The 17,178-nt window shown below is 60.0% G+C and overlaps 1 pseudogene across 1 annotated transcript; it reads left to right on the top strand.

The window, feature by feature from the left end:
• Positions 1-3,569: 3,569 nt before the first annotated feature.
• On the top strand, positions 3,570-7,788 carry LOC112444531 (ADP/ATP translocase 3-like; annotated as a pseudogene). Its single transcript, XR_003032886.2, has 5 exons — positions 3,570-3,650; positions 3,760-3,854; positions 5,534-6,020; positions 7,001-7,141; positions 7,615-7,788. The product of XR_003032886.2 is annotated as an ADP/ATP translocase 3-like (transcript).
• The last annotated feature ends 9,390 nt before the right edge of the window (positions 7,789-17,178 follow it).

The raw sequence follows: 17,178 nt of genomic DNA, 5'->3' as shown, positions 1-17,178 counted from the left end.
AGGGAGGGGGAGGTCCGTCATATAGGGGAGGGGACAGGGTGGCGTAGAGTTAACCGCCGTCCACCACCGAGCTGCAGAGGCCGTCCTGGGTCCCAACGCCGGTTCTGAAAGCAAAAAGTGCGGAGTGCCAGGGCCTGGCAGCCTGAAGGACCAGCCTCCGCTGGAAAAGTCCGTCGTTGGCCCAGCGGGGCAGTGATTGAGCATCGCCGGGTCCCGCCCCGCCCACACGGGAAGGATGCCTCCCTTACCCGGCCGTGCCCCGGAGCCAGCGCGGCGTCCCCCACCCAGAACCCGGGCCGGCCTCGCCCTCTCTTCTAACGCCCGTGTTGTCCCGCCGCCGGACCCGGCTGGGCCACCAGCCAGCTCCGTCCTTTCCAGGCCCAGACCGGCCCCAGACCACCCCAGTGAAGCCTCAGAAAATGCCAGAACACCAAGGCCCTACCCGCGACTGAGATCCTCATCCGCTGACAGCGACCGATCCGTCCCCACCCTTCTGGCCCTGCTCTCCCAGGAAGTAGACTCAGAAGGGCCCTCCTGCCAGGACACCGGGGGTGGAAAGAAATGAATGACCGGCTGGGGTGGGGGTGAAAGGGGGGTCTCGGCTCTCGTCTTGGGTCAGTCAGTCCTGCATCCATTCGCTTCAGTGGCACTTGGAGGAGCCCCCCTCAATGAGAAAGAGGCGCGGGGCGGCAGAAAGGACAGAGAGGCAGGGATGAGAAAGAAAAGAAGCCAACAGAAAAAGCAAAGGAAGCGCCACTCAGTATGTCCGACTCTTGCTGACCCCACGGACTGTATCCCACAGGCTCCTCTGTCCATGGTCTTTCCCGGGGCAAACAATACCAGACTTGGAGTGCCATGCCCTCCCCAGGGGATCTTCCCCACCCCGCCATCGAAACCCTGGGCTGCAGGCAGGTCTTGACCATCCGAGCCAAACGCGGGGAGGTGCAAAAGAAAAAGAGGAAGGGGGATAGAAACGAAAAGAGCAACAGGGCAAGAGAGGCAAAATAAAGAAATAATTCTTGCACCTGCGTTGCTACAAAGAATTTGTTTCTCTGGACCTGGCTGCTGACACACCTCGGCATCGCTTTGTTGAAAATTCACAGGACAGTACCCTTTAGGAATTTGTGCTGTTTAGTCTTTTATAATTCAATTAAGTGACTCATTGAAAAGACTGATGCTGGGAGGGATTGGGAGGCGGAGGAGAAGAGGACGACAGAGGATGAGATGGCTGGATGGCATCCACTGACTCGATGGACATGGTCTGGGTGAACTCTTGGGGGTTGGATGATGGACAGGGAGGCCTGCGGGTCCTGCCGATCATGGGGGAGGCGCAAAGATTCGCGACACAACTGACGCCGAACTGACTGAACTCAAAGAGCTCACAGGGTTTTTCCTTTGGTGGTTCAGACGGGAAAAGAACATGCCTGCAATGCGGTGAGATTCTGGGTTCACTCCTGGTGGGCAAGATTCACCCTGGAGAAGGGAAAATGGCAAACCCACTTCAGTATTCTTGCCTGGAGAATCCCATGGACAGCAGGAACCTGCGAGGGGCTAAAGTTCTACGGGGTCGTGTCAACTACAATTGGGCACTTAAACAGCCATTGCTGACAACTGAACAAAAAAGGCAATTTGCCATCTGCCTCTATGGAGACTCGAACCCCATGCTGCTATCGCTGTGGACCTGCAACACCCTGAGGGAGTTCAGGGTGGAAGTGAGGCCACTCGTGCTCCAGGGAATGGGGGGACAGGTTCTGTTAGTTAGTTGGATGTTTTTAGGAAACAGATTTTATGATTCAATCCTTGCAAACTTCCTCGTAATCTAGTCCCAGTTCACGGTCAGTGTCTGACTCTTGCGACCCATGGACGGCAGCATGCCAGGGCTCCGTGTCCATCACCAAGTCTGGAGTTTACTTCAAACTCATGCCCATTGAGTCAGTTGATGCCATCCATTGTTCATTCCTTTGTCGTTCTCCTTTCTCCTCCGGCCTTCAATCTTCCCAGCAATCAGGGTTCTTTTCATGAGTCAGCTCTTCCCATCAGATGGCCAAAGGGTTGGACTTTTCAGCTTCCGAACATACTCCCTTCTACCTAGAGAAAGCACTAAATACATTCCGGTGACATCAGATCCTCAAAAACTAAACAAAAACCGTTTTGTAAACTGTTTTCGTGGCCGCATTGAACTCCCCCTTCACCAAAACCCTCATATATTGACTTTCCCCCACTGCGGCTCTGGAGCAGTCTCCAGAGCTATCTGTGATGCTCCTCCCAGGGCCTGCAGTCCTCAATTCTTGCCCCAAATAAAAACTTAACTCACCAACGTCTCAAGTTATACTTTTTTTTTATTCCACAGTCACAAAGGGTCGGACACGGACTGATGCGAACACCCACATGCATAAGGGCGTCAGGCCTTCCAAACATCAGGTCTCCGGACCACCGCCCTTGAGGCAGGGGGCCTATACTGCCGGTGTGTATGTCCACATGTCTGCGCTGTGGGCATGTGCAATGGCTGCATTACGTGTGCATGTCTGTAGACACACGTATTCACAACGTGAGTGCACCTGTCAGTGAGCTTGTGATAACCAGCACACATGCCTCTGGTCTTCTAGGAGACACCCCCCCCAACCCCGCCCGCCAAGTCGACAGTGCCCGGGCTTGACAGTGACACCCCGAGTCTGGGCCCACTGGGCCCTGGAAAGACAGCGCGACCTCCTCCATCCCGGGACCCCCAAATGTACCCAGGAGTCTCCGTCAGGGTGGGGGACCCCACGGAGGGGCCGCCGGGTCCTTCCGGGGACCACTCTTGTGGGCGGACCCGCGTCTCCCGGGCTGGGCACAGGCCAAACCCTGCTCCGAAAGCCGGCCGGCCGGGTTCGGGGCGGTCTCGTTACGCTTGGGTCAGAACCCAGGACTGCATTCGCTCGTCCCTCGGGGAGAGCGGGGCCTGGAGCGTCGCCAGGGGTCATCAAGGGCCTCTCGGGGGGCTGGGTTGGGGGGTGGGGTCGCGGGCGGGAACTCGCGGGTCTTGCGGCGCGGAGCCGGGGCCCAACGATTTCGGACCGGCCAGACTGGACGAGCCTGGGGACACCGAGCGTACGGTGTGCTACCGATTGGGAGAGAGAGGGCGCGGGGCTCCGCAAAGCCCGGCCGGTCCCCTAACGACGTTGTTGTCCGTCGGCCGCCGCCAGGCCAGCATGACTTGAAAGGTCAAAGTGGCCGCCACGCACCCCCACTGCGACCCGCCCCGGGAAACGCCTTGGCGCTAGGGCGGGAGCGCGGCTCCCGATAATGCCCGCGGTGGAGACGCGCGGGCCAGGGGCAGGGGCCTGCGTGGGAGGCGCAGCCCAATAGGCGAAGGCGCCACGGAGGGCCGCAGGGGGGGCGAGGCGCAGTTCCGCGGCAGCCCGCGGTGGGGGCGCGGCGCGCGGCTCAGGGGCCGGGGCCGGGGCGGCGGCGCAAGCCAATGGCACGGCCGTACGGACCCACGGGGCGGGGAGCCGCCGCGCTCCCGGCAGGCCCGCGCGGGGGCGGGGCGGCTCTAAGGGGGCGGGCCCGAGCGGCGGGCGCAGCCAATGGCGCGGCGCGCGGGGGCCGCGAGGCGGGGCGCGGGCTCCTTAAGTCGACTGCTGCGTGTGGCCCGCCCCGTCCTTTCGGTCCCGGCGCGGCAGGGCTGAGGCAACGGTGGCCCACCCTCCGGCTCTCTCTCTTGCTTTTCTGCGCCTCCGCTCCGCTCTCCGCCTAACGCCGCCATGACGGAAACAGGCCATCTCCTTCGCCAAGATTCCTGGCCGGGGCATCGCCCGCGCCATCTCCAGACTGCCGTTGCCCGATTCGAGCGCGTCAAGCTCCTGCTGCAGGTGCGTGTCAGGCTGCTGGCGCGCAGCCGCCGGCGCCAGGCCCCGGGGAGCTCGGCGGCGCGCGCGGACCCGGACCGGAAGCGGGGAGGCCGCGCCGCTTTGTCGCGCGCGGCCGACCCGGCTGGCTTCCGGGGTCGCGTCACGTGGGCACCGCCGCGAGGAGCGCATGCGCGGGGGGCGGCCGGCGGGATGTCCGTACGTCCGCATTGGGGGCCGAGGGGCCGCATGCGCGTCGGGAGGCCCGGCGGGGCGGCCTCCGCGCGTGCGCCCTGGGGCCTGCAGAGTTGGGTGCGCATGTGCGCGGGAGAGCCGCGTGGACGGACCCTGCGAGGCTGTGGGTGGGGTCCCGTGCCCTGGGCCGTGGACGGGGAAGATCTTTAGTTCTCGTAGTCGTTACTGGTTCCTCTGCCCACTGTTCGCACTTGTTTGCGCGGGTCTGACGCAGAATAAAACTGCGCTGGTCTGTTTGCAAATGGGGAGCCAGTGGAATTAGCGTTGCGATGTGATTGCAACCCCTAAAGAAAATAGGATTCCTCAGGAAGGATGCTAGGATAGCTTAAAGGCCCCGTGTAAATTGCTTCTGTAAGGAGACGTCTGTCGTTGGTGACCTCTGCAGGTGTCAAGTGCAAATTGGCTCTTGTGGGCACCTCTGTCTACCTTTGGAACGCCGGTACTTAGGTCAGTCGTGTCGCCGACTCTTTGCGACCCCATGGACTGTAGGCCCCCAGGCTCCTCTGTCCATGGGATTCTCCAGGCAAGGATACTGAGTGGGTTGCATGCCTCCTCTAGCGGATCTTCCTGACCGGGGATTAAACCCGGGTCTCCTGCATTGCAGGGTGATCTTGACCGTCTGAGCCGTCTCTATGAGTATTAAATCAGGTGCTGCTGACCTTCAAACCCGTGAAAGGACTTCAGGGTGGAGAGCAGGAGTGAGGCATGCGGGTTCTGGGAAAAAAGTGACAGGCCAGCGTCATCAGACAGATGTTTCCAGTGGCTGATGGTGAGCCCACTTTTTGCTTGCCCACCTCATGTTTCAGTTCAGTCGCTCAGGCGTGTCGCATCATTGCCGACCCATGGACTGTAGCACGCCAGGCTTCCCTTGTCCATTCATGTTTAGAAAAGCCTAAAAACCTTTTACGGTGACGAATGCTCCTTGAGCTATGAGACAGGCTCTGCGAAATTTGTGCTTGCTCTGTGAACTTCCCATTACCAGAATCCCATCCAGTCTCTCCTCCTTTGGAGCAATCTCAGCTATCCGAAGTGCTCTCCCCCGGGGGTGCAGTCCTCGTTTTGCCCCAGATCTTAACTCGCCGCTCTCAGGTTGTGTATTTTTATAAGTGGTCATGGAGGCCTGCTTGAGGCCCTGGGTGAAGAAGCCCTGTTTCCCCCTCACCCCCGCCCCAAGCTGCAGCACGCCAAGCTTCCCTGTCTGTCATGTTTGAAAAAGCATTAAAAGCCTTCACGGTGACAAATGCTCCTTGAGACTGAGAAACGCTCTGCAAAAATACGTGCTAGCTCGTGTGAACTTCTGTTGACCAGATCTCATCCATACCGACCTTTCCTCACCTCTTTGGAGCAGTGGCTCAGAGCTGTCTGAGCTTCACCAGAATCTCCTCTAAGTCTTGGCGGTGTGCCCAGGCCCCCGGTAAAGCCCTGTGTCTCCCTCCGCCGCCCCCCAGGTGCAGCACGCAAGCAAGCAGATCGCGGCCGACAAGCAGTACAAGGGCATCGTGGACTGCATCGTGCGTATCCCCAAGGAGCAGGGCGTGCTGTCCTTCTGGCGGGGCAACCTGGCCAACGTCATCCGCTATTTCCCCACGCAAGCGCTCAACTTCGCTTTCAAAGACAAGTACAAGCAGATCTTCCTGGGGGGCGTGGACAAGCGCACGCAGTTCTGGAGGTACTTTGCGGGCAACCTGGCCTCCGGCGGGGCGGCCGGGGCCACTTCCCTGTGCTTCGTCTACCCGCTGGATTTCGCCCGAACCCGCCTGGCGGCCGACGTGGGCAAGTCGGGCAGTGAGCGCGAGTTCAGGGGCCTGGGAGATTGTCTGGTGAAGATCACCAAGTCCGACGGCATCCGCGGGCTGTACCAGGGCTTCAACGTGTCGGTGCAGGGCATCATCATCTACCGCGCCGCCTACTTCGGCATCTACGACACCGCCAAGGGTGAGCTCACTGCTGGAGGCTGCGGCGGGGGTGGCACCCGGGAGGGCCGGGGCCTTCTGCTCCCTGGGGGCAGGGGCCTAGTCCTGGGGGAGGGCGTAGGCACCTCAGCTGCTGATAGCTGTGGGCTCCCAGCCCTGGCAGCTGGAGGCTGAGACCCAGGTGTGGGCGGGGCTCTCTCCTGGGCCTGCGGACTCCGTGAGTCCTGAGCTCCTCCCTCTGGGTGTGTCTGTCTGACCCCAGAACCCAGGCGGCTGAGGACACGCCTGGTGACCTCATTTCACCTTCATTCTCTCTTGAAAGACCTTGGCCTCGGGCGGGTCTCCAAAGACAGCTACATTCTAAGCTCCTGAGAGTTAGGAATACAACATGTAAATTCATCACCGTTGATAGAAGGAATTCCTGGTTGGCCTGGGCAGATGGCGCAGAAAGCAGCTTAAGCAGCCCAGCTTTATTGCTTCCAGTCCTGGAGGCTGGAGTCCTACCCAGGTGTGGGCGGGGCGGGTTCCTCCTGAGACCTCTCCTGGGCGTGTGGACGGCCTGCTGCCCCGAGTCCTCACGTGCCCGTCCCTGTGTGTGTCTCTGCCCTGACCTGTTCTTAAAGGGACCCCAGTTGTAGTGAGTTAGAGTGTTTCTCTCTGACCTAGGTGTTATCTGTAAAATGTTTGGTTTCCTGTACATACCTACAGTTAGAGACGGTAGCGTTCTGATACGTGCAGTTCCATCCTCTGGTTGGGGTGTGGGGCTCCACCGCGATCTCAGTCCCTGTAGGTGAGCCGCCCCGGGGGCCTGGCCGCCTGGTACCCTTTGCAGAGGAGCAGGTGTCAGAGCGTCCCCGCCGTGGCAGCTGGGCCCGTCCCACCGGCTGGCGGGGCGTGTGCTGACCCCAGTCCGCTCCGGCTAGTGTCCCCGTGGAGCTGGGAACTGCATGTGGAGCTGTGGGCGGCCCCGGGGCCTCACCCCGTGTCCCCCCGCCCCCGCAGGCATGCTCCCCGACCCCAAGAACACGCACATCGTGGTGAGCTGGATGATCGCGCAGACCGTGACGGCCGTGGCGGGCGTGGTCTCCTACCCCTTCGACACCGTGCGGCGGCGCATGATGATGCAGTCGGGGCGCAAAGGAGGTATCGGCTCCGCTCGGCTCGGGGTGGGGGGGTGGTGCGCGAAGGACATGCCGGCCCGCTCAGGGTAGCGCTGACGGGCTCAGGGAGGTGCTGGGGCCCCGGGGGCGGCCATGTGTCTTCCTGCAGAGGCGGGGGCCAGCGTCTGGTCCCAGAGAGAAGCAGCCGGGCCTCATGGGGGCGGATGGGGCGGGGCAGGCACAGGGCTCTTCCGGTACCCTGTGATCTGATATGGGGGTCCGCCGTGGGCGCCCGTCCGTGCCCGCAGCTCCCTCGGTCTTTGACCTGGCGTCCCTGGGCCTCGTGGGGGGTGGCGTCCTGGGCTTGATCCCCTCCCGAGAGCGCGTGCCCAGAGCCACGTCTAAATGGCTCAGACCTCCTCCTGGCGCGCAGATGGCAGCCCGGGGCTCAGCAGCTGTGCCGGGTCTCCCCGGGGCCGTGTCCGAGCGCACCGTGACCCCGCCGTCTCCCCACAGCCGACATCATGTACAAGGGCACCGTGGACTGCTGGCGGAAGATCCTCAAGGACGAGGGCGGCAAGGCCTTCTTCAAGGGCGCCTGGTCCAACGTTCTGCGCGGCATGGGCGGCGCCTTCGTGCTGGTCCCTCTACGACGAGCTCAAGAAGGTCATCTAGGCGCCCGTCCGCCCGCCGCGACCGCCTAGCGCCATCCCTCACTGTGACGGACCACCGACTTCCGAGAAATTCCAGCGTCCCGCCGGGGCCGGGCCACCCCGCGCCGGGGGCTCCTCGCCGGCGGACCATCGGCCCTGGGTCCACGCGTTGATTGGGGTGGGGGGAGAGGGCAATCGGGGGGTCTCCATGGGTCCACAGTCGAGGCAGCTCCGCACACCAGACCTAGACTCCAGGTGCTTGTAGGACCGACCCGTGTTTAAGTATTTATTTAAGAAAATCATGTCTCCATTTGTACTTAAGCACTATCCTCTCTTTTGCACAGCCGAATACGCGCGATTATGTTTCTCCGTCGGGCATTTCCGCTGCGGACAATAAAATCAGGACACAGAGGCGGTGGTCTCATGTCTCAGCAGAGAGGCCTTGAGGGGCGGTCAGCGAGCAGACCATGGGGTCTCCAGGTGGGAGACCAGGCCTCCCTGTCCATCACCAACTCCCAGAGTTTGCTCAAAGTCAGGTCCATCAAGTCAGTGATGCCATCCAACCATCTCTGTCGTCCCCTTCTCCTGCCTTCAATCTTCCCCAGCATCAGGGTCTTTTCCAAAGAGTCAGTTCTCCGCATCAGGTGGCCAAAGGATGGGAGCTGCAGCTTGAGCATCAGTCCTTCCAATGAACACCCAGGACTCATCTCCTTTAGGATGGACTGGTTGGGTCTCCTTGCAGTCCAAGGCACTCCCAAGAGTCTTCTCCAGCACAGTTCAGAAGCATCAATCCCTGGGCACTCAGCTTTCTCAACTGCAGCTGGGGTTTGAGCACACAGGATCCCAGGGTGGTGGCAGCTGTGTGGCCCCCATGCCCGGGGCTCACTGGGGATCCCCCTCTAGGGTGGGCATCCTGCGGCTTCCCTGCTGCTGGTGTGGTTGCTGAGCTGTATGACCACGTGGGTTGAAGCCTGAGAAGCTCGTCTGTGCCTGAGAGTCCAGGCAAGAAGACTGGCGCGGGTTGCCCATTCCTTCTCCAAGGGATCTCCGCAACCCAGGTCTCCTGCATTGCAGGTGGATTCTTCACCAACTTTTAGGCTCTCACCTATCACCCTTGCAATGTCAGAGACCTGGGTTCCATCCCTGGGTGGGGAAGAGCCCATGGAGACGAAAATGGCAACCCACTCCAGTATTCCTGCCTGGAGGGTCCCACGGGCAGGGAACCTGGAGGGCCACAGTCCACGGGGTGTCAGACACGACTGATAGAACACACACACACCCTCCCCCCAGCCCCACGCAGCTTAGCATTTCTCCAGAAACCCGAGCCCTAATACTGTGATGTCAGGGTCGTGGGGGACGTGGGATTGGATCTGAGGCCGCATCTGGGTGTCCTTAGGGGTCGGGGAGCGTGTCTGGGGTCCTCACCAGCCTGCGCTCTCAGGAAGGTGCACACAGAGGTGTCCCTTGGCTTCATGTCAGTGGGATGTGGCCTCCTCAGGGTGTCATGGGTCGGAGCATGTCTGTGGGGTCCTCACCAGCCTGCGCCCTCAGGAGGGTGCACACTGGTGTCCCTTGGCTCCACTTGCAGCTGCCAGCACCCGGTGACATTGGCGAGGTCTGGTGGGGGTGGTCTGCTGGTCACAGGCGAGCCACAGCTCCCCACCCCCAGGCTGGCTTAAAAGGCAGGGCTTTGATAATCGGCAGATCAGGGTGAGGTCAGTCCAGGAACAGGAAGTTGGAGCCAGCTGTCCCCAAGGTCGCCCCGCCCACACTGGCTGACCTGGAACAGGGACCAAGGATCAGCCAGCACTCGCCAAAAGGGGTTGAGCCTGGCACCCGCCAGGCAGAGGTGTCCTCACTTCCGACCCGGCCGCTAGGGCGGACTGAGTCAGGAACCTGTCAGCCCAGACCTGCACTGACGGCCAGTGGTCAGACCCGGGACACGTGTTACCAGGTGCCTTCAGCACCTCGAGTGGGATAACCGCAGGTGCACGCCCAGCTGGCTTCCCTCCCTCAGGCTTGCAAGCCCGCCTCTGCTGTTGGGGTGAATTCTTTGCAGGAGAAATTGAAGCGTGTACACAAGACAAGAGAGGTTTGAGGTCCCTCCCGAGAAGCCCTGAGTTCCTGTAGGGGGCAGGCTGAGTCCTTTCCCCTGGGTTTTCAGTGTCTGTGTGTGTGTGAGTCCCTTCAGTCATGTCTGCAACCCCATGGACCACCAGGCTCCTCTGTCCATGGGATTCTGCAGGCAAGAACACGAGTTGCTATGCCCTCCTCCAGGGGACCCTTCCCCCCCTGGGTTAGGCAGGTGGAGTCCTTACCTTCTCAGCGCACCAGGGCTTTCAGGGGGTGGGTGTTTCCTACGGGGCCACGACCCGCTGTCTCTGGAGGCAGGTCAGCACCCAAGTCTACCTGCCCCTGTCCCACAGATTCAACCTTGCAGCTGGTGGTGTGGGGACGTGTGTGTGTGTACCTAGCTCAATTAAGTGATTTAAAGGGCTTAAAAGGGGAAATGAGCGACTAACACACACAAAATGGGAAATGCAACCATTTACAGGCCAGCCAACAGAGTGGGCATTTGGGGTGTCCAGGGGGCTGTGCGGCATTGCGGGGTGACCCCCACCTCCAGGGTGCCCGTGGCAGGTCAAAAAAGCCCTTTATTTGAGAAATAAGCACGAAGGCAAACCCCCGGTCAGGTGCGCCAGGCCTTCCCATCCTCAAGTGTGCCGCAAACGTCTGCGTCCAACCAGGCGGCTGTGCGCCCTGCTCCCGGTGGAAAAACGAAGCCCCGGTTGCATGAGATTCACGTTTCCCCCAACACCTGCACGCGGACCACCGGGCACTCCTCCTGGCTCTGCTGCTCGGGGTCCCAGGCCATCTGCAGGGCGCAGGGGTGGGGGTGAGTCGGGGCGCGGGGCGCGGGGCGGCGCCATCTGCAGGGCGCAGGGGTGGGGGTGAGTGGGGGCGCTGGGCGGCACGTTCACCCCGGAAAGCCTCGGGTAGCGCAGGGGCCCCGACAGTGCACCCCCGCCTCGGGAACGGGCTCCCAGGCCCGCGCCTCTGGGGCGAGCTCCCCTGCCCATCACGTTGCTCGGCCACCGCCGCGGCCAGCGGGAAGTGCGCCCCCCTCCGCCCCGACCCCCCGGCGGGGCGCGCGGCCCAGACCCCCAGCTCCCGCGCAGCGCGTACCATCCTCTCGTTCTGAAAGCTGTCGCCGACGGGGTCTTTCACGTGAGGGACACGCGGGAAGAGCTTCTGCATCAACGGCCACCTCGGAGGAGAAGAGCAACGCGGCGGGTGTGAAACCCGCGCGGCACGGCGGTGCCGCGGCGCCCCCCAGAGGGCCCCAGCGAGGCCTGCAGGCACTCGGACTCCGCCCTCCGTTGGGAGGGGCTCTTCGTTCCCAAGCCCCCGCCCCACACCATCCGGAGACAAATCAGAGCCTCAGCAGGGCGGCGGCGCTCAGTCAGCTCCCTCTCGGCACCTCCCCCGCGATCCTGTAAGGATGGAGGCCGCCCCATCCCACCACCATGGCGGCCGCCCCATCCCATCACCATGGCAACCTCCCCGCGCCAGTGGCGTCTGCTGGAGCGGGTGGACCCCCTCCTTTGGGGCTGCGGCCTATCCACTCCCAATCCTAGCCCCTGGCTGGGCGGTGTGTGTGTGTGTGTGTGTGTGTGTGTCTGTCTGTCTATATATGGGGCCATGTGTGTCTGTGTTTCTGGGTATGTCTGTGTGTGTGTGTGCGCCTGTGTGTCTGTCCGGGTCTGTCTCTGTGTGCTTGTGTGTCTATGTGCGTGTCTCTGTGTGTCCGTGTGTGTCTGTGTCTCTATGTATGGGGTCGTGTGTGTCTGTGTGTGTCCCTGTGTGTCTGTGTGTGTCCGTCTGTGTCCATGTGTGTGTGTCTATGTGTATATGTATGGGGTCGTGTGTGTGTCTGTGTGTGTGTGTCTGTGTGTTTCTGGGTATGTCTGTGTGTGTGTGTGTCTGTGTGTGTGTGTGTCTATGTGTGTTTGTGTATGCCTGTCCGTGTGTGTCTGTGTGTCTATGTGTGTCTGTCCATGTGTGTGTGTGTGTGTGCGCGTGTGAAACCAGAAGCTTCACGAGGCAGGAGCCGCACCGAGCCCCAGGGGTGGACGGAGGGCGGCGCACGGATGAGGCTGAGGGCGCAGGCGTTTGGACGGCACCGCGAGGGCACGGTCAGGGGTGAAAGGGCAGCACGCCGCCGCGTCCGCCTGCTGCCTGTCTGCTGGGCTCGGGAGGCCTCCCTGAGGCCAGTGCGGAGGTTGCTGGTGGCGGCGGGGTGGGGGCCCAGAGCGTCGCGGCGAGCTGTGAGGAGCACAGTGCAGGGGGCGTGTGGGGACCAGCCGCAGAGCCTGGCCGCAGACAGCGCGCCCCACGCGCACTGGGGGCCCGGGGAGGCAGGACACCCCCGCGCTCCCCGGATGGTGCACTGTGGACTTTGGGCTCCTTGGCTTCTGCAGGAGGGAGAGAACAGCCGGGGGGAACCAGGGTCCGGTTGATAAAAGACCGCTGGGGAGACTGGAAGCGGCGGCCGGAGACCACGGGGGCGCGCGTCCCGCGGCCAAGACGCAGGGCGCACGGGTCCGGGCGGGAGCGCGCGCCGCCGGGCCTACGGGTCGCGCTCCACAAAGTGTCAGCCGCTCAGGGGGGCTCCTCTGTCCGTGGGGATTCTCCAGACAGCGGATACTGGGGTGGGTTGCCCGTGCCCCGCTCCAGAAAAAAACCTCCGGAGCGCAAACCCGGGGGGGCGGGCGCGCGGGGCTCACCTGCGACACAGGAAGACGAGCCCCACCAGGAGCAGCGCCCCGAGCGGGGCCAGCAGGTATACCAGCCAGATCGGGAAGGACGCGTCCTTGCGGCCGCAGTCTACGGAAGAAGGGGCGGGCCGGAAACGTCGGGCGGGGCCGGGCCGCGGCCTCCCTGCGGGGCGGGGGACTCAGGGGCGCGCCCAAGAGCGCGATGCACCCCGTGGACATGAGCCACCTGCGCCCACTGCCCGGGCCACGCGGGAATCCTTCCCGAGTCGCCAGAATACCAGTACCCACCCGCTGCCCCCGCCACTGACCACCAGATGGGAGCCTGGCGCACAGAATGTGCCTGCCATGCGGGAGACCCGGGTTGGGTCCCTGGGTCGGGAAGATTCCCCTGGAGAAAGGAATGGCAACCCACTCCAGTGTTCTGGCCTGGAGAATCCCATGGACACAGGAGCCTGCGGGCTACGGCCCATGGGGTCACAGAGAGTCGAATACGACTGAGTGACTATCGCTTTCACAGCACACGCCATGGGATCCCGTGGGCTCGTCTGTTTCCCAGGGGAACCATCACCACCTCCTTCGCTTGCAGCGACCTGGGTGCGCCCCTGCGTCAGCCTTCGAATTTAATATGTGGTCATCACGGATTTTTCACATCCCTTTGGATTTTTTTTTAATGCATTAAAAAGTTTATCTTCTGAGAGTTTTGGCAATGGCCGTCTCCAGTGCACCTTGCGTATCTCCATGGAACAACTTGGGCGCAAAGTCTACCAAGGATGGAAGGGAGGCGGCCACCAGCCCAGGGATGGACGCCAGGAGGCCCCAGAAGCTGGAAGAGGCGGGAAAGAGCCTCCCCTGGAGCCTCTGGACGGAGCTCAGCCCTGGGACCCCCTGACCTCAGACGTCAGGTCTCCAGGGCTCGGGGAGGGTGGGTGTCTGTTGCTTAAGCCCTCATCTGTGGTCATTTGTTACAGCCGCCCCACTCCCCCTCCCGCCAGGACACTCAGGCCACGGCCTCAGCCTGGAGCCCCAGGTTTCCTGCTGGGTCACATCAGGAATGCTGTGTGGCCTGGGGCCAGAGAGGAGGTGGGGTTTTGGAGCAGAGCTCACAGACACCCAGCAGCTCTTACCTGGGGAGGGCCTTCTAACTGGGGAGGAAAACCCGTCCCCAGGGCGACTTTGGGTGGGAGACAAAGACCCCGATACCAGCCCATCCCCAAGGGGATTTTGGGTGGGAGATGACTCTGCGTGGGAGACAAAGGCCCCGATACCAGCCCATCCTCAGGGTGACTTTGGATGGGAGACAAAGACCCCATTACCAGCCCATCCCCAGGGGGACTCTGGGTGGGAGACAAAGGCCCGGATACCAGCCCACACCTCCCGTATGATGGGCTGGGGCTGCGGTGCAGGGCTGAGTGGGATTGGGGGACAGGGGGTGCTTCCCCGGGACCATCTGCTGTCTCCCGCCCTCCACGATTCAGCCTTGGTCCCCGGAGCCCTCTCTGGGGCACCGGGTTGAGGGCAGGTGGATGGTCCCCTCTACCTGGAGCAGGTGCATGAAGGGGCAGCGATGGTCAGAGTGTCTGGCAGGCTGCTGCCCACCAGGGATCCATGGTCTCCGTGACCCCCGCCCCCAATACACACCCACCCCTGGAGAGTCCCGAGGGGCGTCCCCTCACCGAGGTGCTGCGGGGCGCTCCACTGGGCCTGCCGGTCTGCTCTCGAAGAACAGGGAGTCCATGGCCTTGATCTTCACTGTGTAGGGTCCCGGATTCCTCAGCCCCAAAACCTTGAGCTCTGTCTGCAGTTGAAAATCAAGCAGACGGAAGGGAGGAGACCCCTGCAGGTCTGGGGCTGCAGAACGGGGGCTTGGGAAGGGGTGCAGCGGGCCTCTCCAGATTCACGTGTGGGGGGTCCTAACGCTCAGAGTCTCAGAAGATGCCTTTATTACGCAACAGGCTCTCTGCAGAGGGATGGGGTGAAGGGTCTGAAGATGAGGTCCTCCTGGATGGGGGTGGCCCTAAACTCCACGACAGGGTCCTCACAAGGACACACAAAAACGGAGACATGGGCACAGAGAAGAAGCCACGTGGACACGGAGGCAGAGATGGGAGGGAGGCACCACAGACAGACAAGGGAGATGGTTTCGCACCGGCCACTCTAAAAAAAAAAGAAGAGAGAAAAAGAAAATACCACCCTACAGGATGTTAAAGATCTTCACCCATCCCAAGAATCTGAAATGGCAGAGAAAGGTTGATCTCAATTCTAGTCAATTTCATTTACCGATTGAGGGCAGCAGTCAGGCCTATTGCAACATCATCTCTGTTATTTACTAGCTGTGTGACCTTGGGCAAGTTGCTTAACTTCTCTGTGCCTCATTTTCCACACTGGTAAAATGGAGTAAGACTTTTTTTTTTGCAGTAAATTTGTGTTGCTTATCTATTTTGATTTATTTTTTGGCCATGCCACAAGGCCTGTTGAATTTATTTCCTCTGCGTGCATGTGTGCTAAGCCACTTCAGTTTGGTCCAACTCTTTTCGACTCCGTGGACTGTAGCCCACCAGGCTCCTCTCTCCAGGCTCCTCCTTGTCCTGGGATTCTCCAGGCAAGAATACTGGAGTGGGTTTCTGTGCCCGCCTCCAGAGGATCTTCCCAACCCAGGGATCGAACCGGCTTCTCTTACACCTCCTGCGTTGGCAGGCAAGTTCTTTACCACTAGCAGTGGTTAGGAGTGGCAACAGAATCTAACCCAGGCATTCTGATCTGATGCCCAAGGTACTGGTCACTACTGGACACTGCTCTCTAAAGGACATGTGGGTTACTGGATGTTGCTTTGGCGACTCCTAGTGCTCCACTGGTGGCGCCAGTGGTAAAGAACCTGCCTGCCCATGCAGGAGACATAAGAGACACGGATTCGATCCCTGGGTCAGGAAGATCACCTGGAGAAGGCATGGAAACCCACTCCAGTATTCTTGCCTGGAGAATCCCATGGACAGAGGAGCTTGGTGGGCTACAGTCCATGGGGTCGCAAAGAGTCGGACATGACTGAAGGACTAAGCGCTCAAGCCTACAGCTGCCTCACTGACTAGGCAGTGCTATTGAACTACAGTTCCCAGCATGCAACAGGCCTACCTTCTTAACCCCTTCCTCACTAAAAGTTACTCACAGTCTTGGGTAAGAAGTTTTTTAATGGCATATATGATGAAATCCGGTTTCCCTAAATCATGATTATGCAATGGAAGCATGAATGCATATATCAGTGGGAGCTGATAGAGGAGAAGGTAAGATTCTAGGTTAAAATATCCTCTGCAGTTTTTAGTGTTTGAAGGAAAACATTGGAGATTATCATGGGAAGGGCTGTTTTTAATTTAGAAATGTGTACTGGGAAAATGGCAATAAGGGTGTTTAAAGCACCCATTCTCAAACTCGGCTGCACTTCAGAATCACCTAGAGAATTTAAAAAGATACTTAATACTCAGGTTACATTTCTAGAGGTTCTGATATGATTAGTCTAAAGTGTAACCTGGACCTCGAGACTTTAAAAATCGCATTAAATTCTAAAGTACAGCAAATATTTCCCTTGTATTTGAAGGGAAATATTCAGATTTGGTCATAAAGATGAATCAAATTGTGACTAGCTCAAGGAAGCTTTAAGAAAAAAGAGGGAGACAGACTAGACTCTAAAAGCAGTGGTTCTCAGCCCTGGCTATACATTAGGATCACTTAGGAAATGTTTTTTTTTTTGTTGTTGTTGTTTTTAATACAGATATCTAACCCCAGACTAATTGAATTAAAATCTCTGGGGATTTATTGTAGTGCTGAAGCAGCCCCAGAACAGTGGTTCTCAAAGTGTGTTCTCAGATCAGCAGCATCAGCATCACCCAGAAACTGGTTAGAGATACAAATTCTTGGGTTTCTGGGGTGGGGCCCAGCAATCTGTGTTTTCACAAGGCTTCTGGGTGATTCTGATACACTTTCAAGTTTTGAGAACCCCTGCTTTGGGTAAACTCCAGGCTGGAACCTGGTTTGACATGCTCGCCAGCAAGTCTAGCAAAGTGTTAGAATGTGCTTTTTCAGCCTGTTAGTGGCGCTCATGAACTACACCTCCCAGGGTCCATGCTCTGTGCCCCCTCCCCTGGAAGCCAGGCTGGTTCTCCTTAACCAACAAAATGTGGCAGAAGTGATACTGTTCCAGTGCCAGGCCAGAGTTCTAAGAAGAACACACAGCTCCTGCTTTGGCGGGTTTAAGATCTCTCTCTCTCTTTAACCCATCTCCCTTGTCTGTCTGTGTGCCTCCCTCCCATCTCTGCTCCCGTGTCCACGTGGCTTCTTCTCTGTGCCCATGTCTCCGTTCTTGTGTGTCTTGTGAGGACCCTGTCGTGGAGTTTTAGGGCCACCCCCATCAGGAGACCTCATCTCAGACCCCTGTCACGCCCCATCACCTCTTGCAGAGAGCCTGTGCGCTAATAAAGGCATCTTCTGAGACTCTGAGCGTTAGGACCCCCACACGTGAATTCTGGGAGAGGCCCGCCGTGCAGCGCCCTTCCCAAGCCCCCGTTCTGGCAGCCCCCAGACCCTGCAGGGGGGTCTCTCCCTTGCCGTGCTGCTTGATTTTCAACCTGGCAGACAGAGGTAAAGGTTTTTGGGGCTGAGGA

This window comes from Bos taurus, chromosome 26, assembly GCF_002263795.3.
Source record: "Bos taurus isolate L1 Dominette 01449 registration number 42190680 breed Hereford chromosome 26, ARS-UCD2.0, whole genome shotgun sequence".
NCBI classification, from domain to species: Eukaryota; Metazoa; Chordata; class Mammalia; order Artiodactyla; family Bovidae; genus Bos; species Bos taurus.
This window is presented reverse-complemented; position numbering and strand designations above follow the sequence as displayed.